Source organism: Bufo bufo, chromosome 2 (assembly GCF_905171765.1).
Source record: "Bufo bufo chromosome 2, aBufBuf1.1, whole genome shotgun sequence".
Classification (NCBI taxonomy): domain Eukaryota; kingdom Metazoa; phylum Chordata; class Amphibia; order Anura; family Bufonidae; genus Bufo; species Bufo bufo.
Genome location: NC_053390.1, coordinates 77,742,619 through 77,753,247, shown reverse-complemented (window position 1 = coordinate 77,753,247; position 10,629 = coordinate 77,742,619).

The window sequence follows — 10,629 nt, the reverse complement described above, 5'->3', positions numbered from 1 at the left end:
CAATGACTCATTGTCACACAAGCAAGAAGCAGGGAGGAATCACGTTTTTACTCGGCAATTTAAAAATTTGCGTTACGAGTCAAAGATACTGCAGGCTTCTCATTGGCCCACAAGCTAGAAGCAGGGATTGATCATGTGTACTGATTAAAAAAAAATCTTGAATATTCAAAATTACGAATATATATCACTATATTCTAAATATTCGCAAATTCTCAAAGTGCCTATATTCTCGATAAAAATTCACAATCAACACTAGCCGGCACATGGCTCTGCAGTGTATGCTTTTTTTAACGTGTCAGCTGCCGACAATAGTGTTGCCATCTGCAGCCTGTGCTGTCTGTCAATGCATAAGTCGCGGTAAGCCCAACACTCACCTAGGGACGACCGCCTTAAGAAGGCACCTGGCCTCCCATCACCGAGCCCAGTGGGAGCAACGCCGTCAGAACCCACAAAGCCACACTCCCGGCGCTCTATGTCCTGCCTCTTTTCCTTCTCCTCTCTCCTCCCATTTGTCCTCCACTCCACCTTCCACCATGCCGTGATCGCGTTCATCTGGCAAAAGGCAGTCTTCCGTGGCCCAAATGTTCGAACGTAAAAAAAAGTTGATGACGCCGGATAACCCTCTTGCCCAACGGCTAACCGCCAACTTGTCGGAACTGATAGCCGCCAACTACTGCCATATAAACTGGTGGACTCGAAGGCCTTTAGAAAATTTGTGGCCATTGGCACACCGCAATGGAATGTCCCCGTAAGGAAATATTTCTCCCAGAAGGGCATTCCAGACCTATATGGCCATGTTCAGCAGCAAGTGAATGTATCTCTGGCACACAATGTCGGTGCCAACATACACTGCGTGCAGAATTATTAGGCAAATGAGTATTTTGACCACATCATCCTCTTTATGCATGTTGTCTTACTCCAAGCTGTATAGGCTCGAAAGCCTACTACCAATTAAGCATATTAGGTGATGTGCATCTCTGTAATGAGAAGGGGTGTGGTCTAATGACATCAACACCCTATATCAGGTGTGCATAATTATTAGGCAACTTCCTTTTCCTTTGGCAAAATGGGTCAAAAGAAGGACTTGACAGGCTCAGAAAAGTCAAAAATAGTGAGATATCTTGCAGAGGGATGCAGCACTCTTAAAATTGCAAAGCTTCTGAAGCGTGATCATCGAACAATCAAGCGTTTCATTCAAAATAGTCAACAGGGTCGCAAGAAGCGTGTGGAAAAACCAAGGCGCAAAATAACTGCCCATGAACTGAGAAAAGTCAAGCGTGCAGCTGCCAAGATGCCACTTGCCACCAGTTTGGCCATATTTCAGAGCTGCAACATCACTGGAGTGCCCAAAAGAACAAGGTGTGCAATACTCAGAGACATGGCCAAGGTAAGAAAGGCTGAAAGACGACCACCACTGAACAAGACACACAAGCTGAAACGTCAAGACTGGGCCAAGAAATATCTCAAGACTGATTTTTCTAAGGTTTTATGGACTGATGAAATTAGAGTGAGTCTTGATGGGCCAGATGGATGGGCCCGTGGCTGGATTGGTAAAGGGCAGAGAGCTCCAGTCCGACTCAGACGCCAGCAAGGTGGAGGTGGAGTACTGGTTTGGGCTGGTATCATTAAAGATGAGCTTGTGGGGCCTTTTCGGGTTGAGGATGGAGTCAAGCTCAACTCCCAGTCCTACTGCCAGTTTCTGGAAGACACCTTCTTCAAGCAGTGGTACAGGAAGAAGTCTACATCCTTCAAGAAAAACATGATTTTCATGCAGGACAATGCTCCATCACACGCGTCCAAGTACTCCACAGCGTGGCTGGCAAGAAAGGGTATAAAAGAAGAAAATCTAATGACATGGCCTCCTTGTTCACCTGATCTGAACCCCATTGAGAACCTGTGGTCCATCATCAAATGTGAGATTTACAAGGAGGGAAAACATTACACCTCTCTGAACAGTGTCTGGGAGGCTGTGGTTGCTGCTGCATGCAATGTTGATGGTGAACAGATCAAAACACTGACAGAATCCATGGATGGCAGGCTTTTGAGTGTTCTTGCAAAGAAAGGTGGCTATATTGGTCACTGATTTGTTTTTGTTTTGTTTTTGAATGTCAGAAATGTATATTTGTGAATGTTGAGATGTTATATTGGTTTCACTGGTAAAAATAAATAATTGAAATGGGTATATATTTGTTTTTTGTTAAGTTGCCTAATAATTATGTACAGTAATAGTCACCTGCACACACAGATATCCCCCTAAAATAGCTAAAACTAAAAACAAACTAAAAACTACTTCCAAAAATATTCAGCTTTGATATTAATGAGTTTTTTGGGTTCATTGAGAACATGGTTGTTGTTCAATAATAAAATTAATCCTCAAAAATACAACTTGCCTAATAATTCTGCACTCCCTGTACATCTGACCACAGACACGTGGTCTAGCAAACACAGAAAGGGAAGGTACATAACTTTTACTGCCCACTGGGTGAACCTTTTGACGGCTGTCAAGCATGCAACCCGTGGCACCCGTGTGGATTTGGTGTTACTGCCACGGATTGCATGCAGGCCTGCCTCTTCTTCTTCTCCTCCTCCTACTCAATCATCGGCTCTGCGGTCACAAGTCGATCAGTGGCTAACCCCGCTTAATTTGACAGTTGGTAAAGTGGTGTGCGACAACGGTACCAATCTGCTGAGCGTACTGAAATAGGGCGAAATGACACACGTGCCGTGCATGGCACACGTCCTGAACTTAGTCGTTCAGCAATTCAGTGCCAAATACCCCGGGGTCCAGGACGTCTTGTGACAGGCCAGGAAAATCTCTGGCCATGTTAGAAGATCTTACACGGCCATGGCTCGCTTTGCTGACGTTCAGTGGCGACACCGCTTGCCCGTCAGATGTCTCATTTGTGACTGCCCAACGTGCTAGAACTCCACCTTGTATATGCTTGATAGGCTGCTCCAGCAGAAACATCCTGTTAACGACTACCTGTATGAACTCTGTGGCAGGACAGGTTCTGGGAGCTTGGTTTTTTTTCACAGTGCCAGTTGCTGCTCATGCGCGATGCATGCAGACTGTTGCGGCCATTTGATGAGATCACCAAACTGGTCAGTCGCAGCCAGGGCGCCATCAGTGACATTGTACCTTACGCCTTCTTTCTGTAAACGTGCATTGCGTTGTGTCATTGATCAAGCGGTTGAGGAGAAGGAAGATGAGGAAGTCGCAATGCTGAATGAATTTCCATGGGGGGCTACTCCATCTGAGACAAGTCAGCAGGAGTCTGAAGAGGAGTCAGAGGAGGATGGTACCTGGGGGGAGGAGGAGGAGGAGCAAGAAGAGCAGGCTTTAAACTTTTCTGGGATCCCTGGTGTTGTCCGAGGATTGGGGAGGAGACTGAGGACGACATTCTCCTGAACGATGAGCAGGAGTCAGTCCGCTCCACCTAACATAGTATACATAGTATATAAGGCCGAAAAAATACATTTGTTTATCCAGTTCAGCCTGTTATCCTGCAAGTTGATCCAGAGGAAGGCAAAAAAAAAAACTGTGAGGTAAAAGCCAATTTTCCCCACTTAAGGGGAAAAAAAATCCTTCCTGACTCCATTCAGGCAATCAGATAACTCCCTGGATCAACTACCCCTCTCTAGTAGCTATAGCCTGTAATATTATTACACTCCAGAAATACATCCAGGCCCAGCTTGAATTCTTTTAGTAAACTTACCATCACCACCTCCTCAGGTAGAGAGTTCCATAGTCTCACTGCTCTTACTGTAAAAAATCCTCTTCTATGTTTGTGTACAAACCTTCTTTCCTCAAGGCGCAGAGGATGTCCCCTTGTCACAGTCACAGTCCTGGGGATAAATAGATGATGGGAGAGATCTCTGTACTGACCCCTGATATATTTATACATAGTACCGTATTTTTCGCTTTATAAGATGCACTTTTTCCCCCCCAAAAGTGGGGGGGAAATGGCCGTGCGTCTTATAAAGCGAATACTTCGCTGGCCGCTATGCTGCACAGCGCGGCCAGCGAAATATCAGTGTGGAGGGAGGAGGCGGGGACACTCATGGCAGGGCCCGGTGCAATGACTCTTCTCTAATACACTGGGCCCCGCAACTGTTAAACATTCAATCTGATCTATATCTAATTGTATATGCTCTGTACGGTACTTACTGTAGTACCGTAAGTATAGCATTAAGACGGCGCAGACCGGCATCTCCCTCGGTCATGCGCCGCTTGCCGCACCTCTTTCCTCATGCGCTGTCTGCTCCAGCTCCCTCTGTCATGCGCCGCCTGCCCCAGCTCCCTCTGTCATGCGCCGCCTGCCTGTACATTCATAAAGTGAGCTGGGGCAGGCGGCGCATGACAGAGGGAGCTGGAGCAGACGGCGCATGAGGAAGGAGGTGCGGCAAGCGGCGCATGACCGAGGGAGATGCCGGTCTGCGCCGTCTTAATGCTATACTTGCGGTACTACAAGATATAGATTAGATTGAATGTTTAACCGTTGCGGGGCCCGGTGTATTAGAGTAGAGTCACTGCACCGGGCCACGCCATGAGTGTCCCCGCCTCCTCCCTCCACACTGATGCATCTGATGGGGGATCTGTAGATGACACTTATGGGGATCTGTGGGTGACATAAGTGTCATCCACAGAGCCCCATAAGTGTCATCCACAGATCCCCCATCAGTGTCATTCACAGATCCCCACTCAGTGTCATTCACAGATCCCCCCCTCAGTGTCATTCACAGATCCCCCCCTCAGTGTCATTCACAGATCCCCCCCTCAGTGTCATTCACAGATCCCCCCCTCAGTGTCATTCACAGATCCCCCCTCAGTGTCATTCACAGATCCCCCCTCAGTGTCATTCACAGATCCCCCATCAGTGTCATTCACAGATCCCCCATAACAGTGTGTCATCCACAGATCCCCCCATAACAGTGCGTCATCCAAAGATCCCCCCATAACAGTGCGTCATCCACAGATCCCCCATCAGTGTCATCCACAGATCCCCCCATAACAGTGCGTCATCCACAGATACCCCATAACAGTGCGTCATCCACAGATCCCCCATAACAGTGCGTCATCCACAGAACAGTGCGTGCAAATGGGGGCTTTCATTCTCCAGTGTTTGAAGAAGGACCCCCGTATAAAAAGCATAAAGGGCAAGGGCCAGTACTGGGTGGCAACGTACTTAGACCCCCGATACAAACACAAAATGGCGGTAGCAATCCTACCACGCATGCAAGAAGAGGGCGGTTTGAAGATGTGTTGTCACTTCGGATATGAAATCATTCTTGCAGCCAACCCATCGACAGCCGCCCTCCGGATCCAGCCTCAGGGAACGCCCAGACCGACAGGTGTCTGACCACATAGGGTTAACGGCCAATGTGGACGCTCTGGGAAACGAGGAACCCCTTGACTACTGGGTGTGCAGGCTTGACCTGTAGCCAGACCTGGAACAATTTGCCATGGAACTCTTAGCTTGCCCCTCGTCCAGTGTCCTGTCCGAAAGGACGTTCAGCGCAGCAGGGAGGATCGTGACAGATAAGCGCACTCCGCCTAGCTTTCTAAAAATTAATGAGGCATGGCTCTCGGAGGAATTCAACACCTGTGACGACCACGTTTAATTGAATTTCACCTATTACCATTGGGGTTTTTTTCAAGAGGGGGGATTTCATTAATCCAATTTTATATTTTTAATTATTTTAAACATATGTATTTAACATGTATTTGTACTGGCCTGCAGTAAAATTGATATCCAATGACCATCTAATATACAGTACAGACCAAAAGTTTGGACACACCTTCTCATTCAAAGAGTTTTCTTTATTTTCATGACTATGAAAATTGTAGATTCACACTGAAGGCATCAAAACTATGAATTAAGACATGTGGAATTATACACATAACAAACAAGTGTGAAACAACTGAAAATATGTCATATTCTAGGTTCTTCAAAGTTGCCACCTTTTGCTTTGATTACTGCTTTGCACACTCTTGGCATTCTCTTGATGAGCTTCAAGAGGTAGTCCCCAGAAATGGTTTTCACTTCACAGGTGTGCCCTGTCAGGTTTAATAAGTGGGATTTCTTGCCTTATAAATGGGGTTGGGACCATCAGTTGTGTTGAGGAGAAGTCAGGTGGATACACAGCTGATAGTCCTACTGAATAGACTGTTAGAATTTGTATTATGGCAAGAAAAAAGCAGCTAAGTAAAGAAAAACGAGTGGCCATCATTACTTTAAGAAATGAAGGTCAGTCAGTCAGCCGAAAAATTGGGAAAACTTTGAAAGTAAGGGCTGTTTGACCATGAAGGAGAGTGATGGGGTGCTGCGTCAGATGACCTGGCCTCCACAGTCACCGGACCTGAACCCAATCGAGATGGTTTGGGGTGAGCTGGACCGCAGAGTGAAGGCAAAAGGGCCAACAAGTGCTAAGCATCTCTGGGAACTCCTTCAAGACTGTTGGAAGACCATTTCAGGGGACTACCTCTTGAAGCTCATCAAGAGAATGCCAAGAGTGTGCAAAGCAGTAATCAAAGCAAAAGGTGGCTACTTTGAAGAACCTAGTATATGACATATTTTCAGTTGTTTCACACTTGTTTGTTATGTATATAATTCCACATGTGTTAATTCATAGTTTTGATGCCTTCATAGTCATGAAAATAAAGAAAACTCTTTGAATGAGAAGGTGTGTCCAAACTTTTGGTCTGTACTGTACCTCCAGCCACATAATCACTTGATTTTTTCTGTACTTTGAATGCATAATGTTTAGGGCCTTTAACTGGCCAACAGTAAAATTGTTATACGGTGACTGCCTTATGTACCCCCAGCCACATAATCACTTGATGTTTTCTGTCCGGTGAATGCCTAATGTTTGGGGCCTGTACTTCACTGGCCTTCAATAAAATTGATATCCAATGACCGTCTAATATACCTCCAGTCACATAATCACTTGATCTTTTCTGTACGGTGAATGCATAATTTTTGGGGCCTGTAATCTAACTGGCCAACAGTAAAATTGTTATACGGTGACCACCTAATGTACCTCCAGCCACATTATCATTTGTTCTTTTCTGTATGGTGAATGAATAATTTTTGTCGCCTGTAGTCCACTGGCCTGCATTAAAATTGATATCCAATGACCGTCTAATATACCTCCAGCCACATAATCACTTGATGTTTTCTATCCGGTAAATTAATAATTTTTGGGGCCTGTAGTCCACTGGCCTGCAGTAAAATTGATAGCTATTGACCGTCTAATATACCTCCAGCCCCATAATCACCTGATCTTTTCTGCACGGTGAATGCATAATTTTTGCGGACCGTAATCTAACTGGCCAACAGTAAAATTGTTATACGGTGACCGCTTAATGTACCTCCAGCCACATAATTACTTGATGTTTTCTATCTGGTGAATGAATAATTTTTGGGGCCAGTAGTCCACTGGCCTGCAGTAAAATTGATATCCAATGACCGTCTAATATACCTCCAGCCACATATTCACTTGATGTTTTCTATCCGGTGAATGCCTAATGTTTGGGGTCTGTACTCCACTCGCCTGCAGTAAAATTGATATCCACTAACCGTCTAATATACTTCCAGCCACATAATCACTTGATGCTTTCTGTCCGGTAAATGCCTAATGTTTGGGGCCTGTACTCCTGTGGCCTAGCATAACATTTTTCTAGGCTCCAGCAGGGCATATTTTTTTGAGTTTCCCTTTAAGACGCATAAAAATGGCCCCTGATTAAAATACATTTTTTGTGGGAATTTTTGCCATTGATTCCCCTCTGGTATGTCACTGTCCATGTTGTGGGAAAATTTGTGCACTTCTAGTAAGTATTTGGTGGCTGCAAATATGACCTGAAGGTTTTTCAGGTTCGCCTGCCATTAAATTGAATGGGGCCCGCAGCGAACTTGCGGTTCGCTAACATTTGATCATCCCGGCCGATGTTCGTCCATCACTAATCTGTACCCCTGTTTTGAAGACCTTCTGTGCCCTTGTCCCCGAGATAACAATTTTTCGCCCTAGCCTGGTGCAGTCCATTGTGATTCCCATCATAAACATTTATGGCATAGCCACAGGATATGCCATAAATGCTTGATAGGTGGAGGCGCCATATCTGGGAAACACACCAATCCATTTTGCCATTGAAATGAATGGAAGTGGCAGAAAGGCCTTAGCACTGCTTGCTCGGCGTTTTCTGTTGCAACCACTGAATTCAGCAGAGGGTCACCTCTCCATAAAGGGATGTAACAGGTTCAGGATTTTTGAGGAGAATAAGGGCTCTTTCACACGAGCGGATCCTGTGCGTGGAATCCGCTTTGTGAAAGACAGCCAAGCCCCGTCCCGGACAGCAGAGACACAGAGCATTAACATGATTGATAATGCTCCGTACCTCTCTGATCTTTTTACTACAAAATCACAGTGAGATAAAGTTGTCACTGTGATTTTGTAGCAAAAAGATCACAGAGAGGCAAAGAGCATTATCAATCATGTTATTGCTCCGTGTCTCTGCTGTCCGGGACGGGGCTAGGCTGTCTTTCACGCAGCGGATTCCACGCACGGGATCCGCTCGTGTTAATGAGCTTTAAAGAAAAAATGTGGATTCTGCACAGAAATGCCACAGGTTAGCCCTATAGATCATGGTTAATTCTGATGCGAATCCTCTGGCGCCTTGCCAACACATCTAGCTTTGGATTTCTGCCACAGATTCTCTTGTAAGTAGATGTTGGATTTACCATAGGCAATTCCTTGAAAAGGAACATATCCTTAGACCATACTTTCCATGTCTCCTGGCACATTTGGAGGCTCCCGGGAAAAGGAGTGACCTTCCAGAAGTGTTGGCAAAAATCCATGGCACGGCAGGTTGTTTTTTTTCCAAAGAGCAACCCTCTCCATGTACCTGAACTGTATGAGGGGCCCGGATTTTGAGTAATTAGGTGCAGCACTGGCTGCCAAAGTGCAATGAGGTTGTGGTTACTATTTAACCACCTCCGGACCGCCTAACGCAGGATCACGTTCCGGAGGTGGCAGCCCTGCGCACAGTCACGCATATATGCGTCATCTCGCGAGACGCGAGATTTCCTGTGAATGCGCGCACACTGGCGCGCGCGCTCACAGGAACGGAAGGTAAGAGAGTGGATCCCCAGCCTGCCAGCGGCGATCATTCGCTGGCAGGCTGGAGATGTGATTTTTTTTAACCCCTAACAGGTATATTAGACGCTGTTTTGATAACAGCGTCTAATATACCTGGTCCTCTGGTGGTCCCCTTTGTTTGGATCGACCACCAGAGGACACAGGTAGCTCAGTAATATGTTGCACCAAGCACCACTACACTACACTCCCCCCCCTGTCACTTATTAACCCCTTGATCACCCCTGATCACCCCATATAGACTCCCTGATCACCCCCCTGTCATTGATTACCCCCCTGTCATTGATCACCCCCCTGTAAAGCTCCATTCAGATGTCCGCATGATTTTTACGGATCCACTGATAGATGGATCGGATCCGCAAAACGCATACGGACATCTGAATGGAGCCTTACAGGGGCGTGATCAATGACTGTGGTGATCACCCCATATAGACTCCCTTATCACCCCCCTGTCATTGATTACCCCCCTGTAAAGCTCCATTCAGACGTCTGCATGATTTTTACGGATCCACTGATAGATGGATCGGATCCGCAAAACGCATACGGACGTCTGAATGGAGCCTTACAGGGGGCGTGATCAATGACTGTGGTGATCACCCCATATAGACTCCCTGATCACCCCCCTGTCATTGATCACCCCCCTGTAAAGCTCCATTCAGATGTCCGCATGATTTTTACGGATCCACTGATAGATGGATCGGATCCGCAAAACGCATATGGACGTCTGAATGGAGCCTTACAGGGGCGTGATCAATGACTGTGGTGATCACCCCATATAGACTCCCTGATCACCCCCCTGTCATTGATTACCCCCCTGTAAAGCTCCATTCAGATGTCCGCATGATTTTTACGGATCCACTGATAGATGGATCGGATCCGCAAAACGCATACGGACGTCTGAATGGAGCCTTACAGGGGCGTGATCAATGACTGTGGTGATCACCCATATAGACTCCCTGATCACCCCCCTGTCATTGATTACCCCCCTGTCATTGATCACCCCCCTGTAAAGCTCCATTCAGATGTCCGCATGATTTTTACGGATCCACTGATAGATGGATCGGATCCGCAAAACGCATACGGACGTTTGAATGGAGCCTTACAGGGGCGTGATCAATGACTGTGGTGATCACCCCATATAGACTCCCTGATCACCCCCCTGTCATTGATTACCCCCCTGTAAAGCTCCATTCAGACGTCCGCATGATTTTTACGGATCCACTGATAGATGGATCGGATCCGCAAAACGCATACGGACGTCTGAATGGAGCCTTACAGGGGCGTGATCAATGACTGTGGTGATCACCCCATATAGACTCCTTGATCACCCCCCTGTCATTGATTACCCCCCTGTCATTGATCACCCCCCTGTAAAGCTCCATTCAGATGTCCGCATGATTTTTACGGATCCACTGATAGATGGATCGGATCCGCAAAACGCATACGGACGTCTGAATGGAGCCTTACAGGGGCGTG